Source organism: Pleurodeles waltl, chromosome 12 (assembly GCF_031143425.1).
Source record: "Pleurodeles waltl isolate 20211129_DDA chromosome 12, aPleWal1.hap1.20221129, whole genome shotgun sequence".
Classification (NCBI taxonomy): Eukaryota; Metazoa; Chordata; class Amphibia; order Caudata; family Salamandridae; genus Pleurodeles; species Pleurodeles waltl.
The window spans coordinates 668,787,301-668,791,627 of NC_090451.1; positions in this window are offsets into that span (position 1 = coordinate 668,787,301).

The window sequence follows — 4,327 nt, forward strand, 5'->3', positions numbered from 1 at the left end:
CCAGGTCAGGAAGGTGACGTCAGAGCCACCTCCCGATAGGTGGTCACCTAGCTAGGTGACAAATCCCCCTTTCAGGGCTATTTGGGGGCTTTCTCAGGGGTGGGTCCTCATATTCGGCTTGCAAGATTCCAGCAGGACTCCTCTGCAACCTCTACTTCTAGCCACTAGAACTGTGACTGGACCCTCCAGGAATCAACAGTCTGCATCCACGACAAAGACTCTGCTTGCAACATTGTTCCTACGACTCCTTCCAGCTTCTGCAACATTTCCCCGGTTGTGCATCCTCTGAGGGCAGCAAGTCTTCAGTCTGCACGAGAAGCAAGAAGGAATTTCCCTTGGAGTGAAGGAGTCACTCCACTGCATCCGCAGGCACCAACTGCAACGATGACTGGCTGCGTGGATCCTGCATCACAGGTGGTGGTCTGGAGTAGTCCTCTTGGTACTCTCTCTGCCAGCTGTCCAACTTTGGTGGAGGTAAGCCTTTGCCTTCCCATGCAGGACAGTAACCCTGTGCACCGCATCTCTTGCAGCTACCAAGGCTTGCTGGCATCTCCTCCGAGCGATCTTCAGGCTTCGTGTAGCCCCAGCTCTCCTTCCTACAGCATACAGCCCTCTGCATACTTCTCCAGTGGCGTGGGACCCTTCTCCAGTTGTGCTGTGTGGGCTCCTTAGCAACTCCTGGGTCCTCTTCTACTGGGTATCCTGTGGGGGCTGCCTTTTCTTCTGTGAACTCTCTGCCTTGCTGAGGGTCCTCCCATGAGTGGAGTCCTCCTGGAACTTGCTGGTCCCCGGCAGCACCACTTTTGCTTTACCGCGACTTATGCCTTCACCAAGGCTTGTTTGTGGCTTTTCCACACCACTGACTGACTGCAATCAACCATCCGGCGTGGGACATCGACTGCATCCTCCAGGGACTCTTCTCCGGCTCCAGGGCTGCATTTCTGACTGTCTTTGTCCTACCGTCGACCAACTCCTGCAACCACACACTAGTGGGTAGTGGCTCCTGCCACCAGTGGACACTCCTGCAACGTCTGGACTTGGCCTCCTCCTTCCACAGATCTTCCTCTTCAGTGCAGCTGTGTTGAGTCTCGCAAGGAGAAGAGTGAATCCCGGGCGTGATCAGAAATGCAGATGATGGAGGCTGAAAGGTTGTTTTCTTTGCATTTGCAATGCTTGTTTGTGGACGAGGGGATGTTTTAATCGAATTTGGGATTTACTGTTGGGGGACAGTTTGTGTGGGCTGTTGGCCGTTGAAACAGAAGTCAGCTTCATGATTATATTGCACAATAATTCTGTTTGGGATTACTCCACAAGGGCTCTCTGCCCAGCAGCTGGTGATGAATTAGCTAGCTTCTTCGTTTTTGTGATTAGTCTGCTGGTTTCCTTGAGGTTGTGTGGACTATCCACAAAATTAGTGTGCTTATGACTTTAATTTCTCCAAATGAAATTGTTCAGCAAAACCTTATGATTGTCACTGAGACAAAATCTTCAATCCTGGGATAAGAATTCTCAGGGCTTAGGCTAGAATTGTTGAATTGCTCTACCTGGGGTTGTCCTTTCAGCGCGCATTCAGGAAAGAATGAGTTGACCGCATTAAAAAGTGGTGTAGACCTGAGTAATCTGGCAACACTGGTACTGTCGCATGTGGTCAAAACTGCCACTAAAGAAGGCTGCTTCTGTTCCAGACTACAGTGTAGCTCTTTGTAACCGGACTCCATGAACGCTGATAGGGAGGACATCTGCACTAATCCAGTACAATAACTGTACACACAGAGATGCAAGTAGACTTGGAGGCCTTAAAACTGAAAAAAAAATCCCATCTGCAGAAACTCTGCCTTGTCATTGGTGCACTTCATCACAGAAGTGTTTAGCTTAAGCTGCAACTTTCCAGAAAACTTTTCTGCTGTCATCTCCTTATCTGTATTTGAGTGCTCTTATTCAATGAACCTGGCCGTCTGTGAACTTAGTGCATCAAGGGGTTTTAAGAGCCAAACCTTTTCCTGCCATGATAAAATTGTCTCCCAAAAACATTTACTGAAACTGTAAATGATAACCTAATAAGTGAAATTGACTACCAGTGTAGTCATTAACTAGTTGTGTGGTCTTTGTAGCCGGTCTTTACAAAACCACCTTGCATCTACTTGCCACCAGAAGGAGATGGTGATCTTAATCATTTGGATCTGAAGTTAACTTGCATAAACCTAGTGGGAAGGAGTAATCTTACTACATTTATCAATTCTGGTTGCAGTGCTAGAACTCCTACCAACTTGCACTAGCTCTGTTGAGGGCCCTGAAGGTTGTGCGTTTCAGCTATTACCTTTTTGTTACTGTATCTTCGGCCTTGCCCTTATGTGCACGCTCTGAACTTCATAACCAGTTGAAGCTGTCCTAACCAGAGGAAAGGTACAAATTGCACACTGCAAAGGACTGGTCCCCATGGCCTACCCCACGAACACTGATTACCAGGAATGACAACTTCATCTTCTGTACTCCACTTCCAAAACCAAGGCCTGAAGGTTTCACCTTTCCTATAAAAGGAATCTAAGATTAATACAAGGACTGTGGACAGGCACACTATGGACAAGTTCTAATGGATACATTCTTGGGGGCTTATCTTGGTGGGTGGGGAGGAGTCCAGATTTATCAACAATCATGCTGACAGAGAAGGTTAAAACACATTATACGAGGGCAGGGAGCTTGAGAGGAATACTGATTTGGTAGAGGGAGCCAAGTGAGGTGAAAACAGTGTTTGGTAAACTTACCAACATTTTTAAAGACTTTCAAAACAGAGAAAGAAAGACTGCATTTGTGTCTATGAAAAAATTCCTGGTGCAATCTGACAGACCTGTCCATACCTGGCAAAGCACCTGTATCCAAATAGTTATAGCAGTAAATGTATTAGAGAGGAGAGTGTGTAGCGCTTGCACCAACATCTACGCTTCTTTAGATTCTGCTCTGAGTGTTGATTATTAATGGAGGTTGTGGCAGTACCAAAAGCAAGCATCCTGCAAGTCCTGGGTAGTGAGTGCAGATTGTTGGATATAAATGTGGCTTAAGTTGGAAGTTGTTTTGCTGATTGGTCAATTTAATAGGGGTGCAAGACACTAACATCCTGCCATACACTGCTCTTGTAGGTTTGCTAGCAATAGTTCCTCTTCTCTTTTTTCTATCCTCTGTATCTCCACTTTCACTACCTTCTTATTTTGTACTTTTATTCCTATAATGGCATGACTGAGAAGAAGCGAGAAAATACTATGAACCCTGCCGAAAACCAACAGAATTGTATTTCAGAATTAAAACTGAATTTACATCCCATATGCTTTTGGTAAAAAAGGTATTTTGATTTGGTTTCTAAGAAATGGTGAATGTCATTCACCTTGCAAAACTTCATTCAGCAGTAATAGTATTTCATTAAATAATGTTTCTACAAACACTTGCAACTGGGTTCATAGGTGTGTATATAATAGCAACTTTAAAGTAAAATGTGTTTATTTCCATAGATCTGAGGTGGACGTAAGCAGTGGATTTGGGAATGATGTGGGGGAGGTGAGGATTGGAGGCTGCAGTAAGGACTGAAGAGCGCTTGAAATGTGCTCCTGCTATCACCTCTTCAGATCAACACCACATGCAAATATGACATAATCTCATTTTAATACAGCCAGTTCACCGGCAAAGGCTTGTCAGTTACTATGTAACCTGAATTATTACACAACTTAGATATTTCTCAGTGGGTGTTAATGACACTCAGCACCCATAGAGGTTTTTATCCACAAATGTGATGCAAACCAACCTTAGCAGCTACCCCTCATGTACAATAGCCATAGGGAGGAAGCACCAGGCACCGTAAGGGCAATGTACGTGGGCTATATCCACCATATGGTGAACTGGCTGTAGGTACTTGTGTCAACTGAGAAGTGGAAGAGATTGGTCCGATCTCTCACATCTCAAGTTGCGGCATCCAAGAGAACCACAGAGTGCTTTTCTTGAGAGATGGCACAGTCACATTTTTGCCCTCTAATCAGAAGTGACATCCTTGGAGTGGGGTAAAAGCTGGATCCTTCAGTACTGAAGAGTCTTTGGGCCTTGTTGTTCATATATCATTTTAATAACGTAATGACGCTGTTAGTGGATTCTCTGCCCAAGGTCTGTTCCAATTATCATTTCAAACTGAACGTAGTGGTTACTGATTCTAATGTTTTACATTTGTCCGCAGCTCTTTCAAGCTGGCCTTGTGTTGCTCAGTTGCCCACTCTGCTGTGTGAAGCCTGTTTTTGCATCCAACACTGCCTGCACTATGAAATGTAAGTTATGGGTTCATAAAATGTGC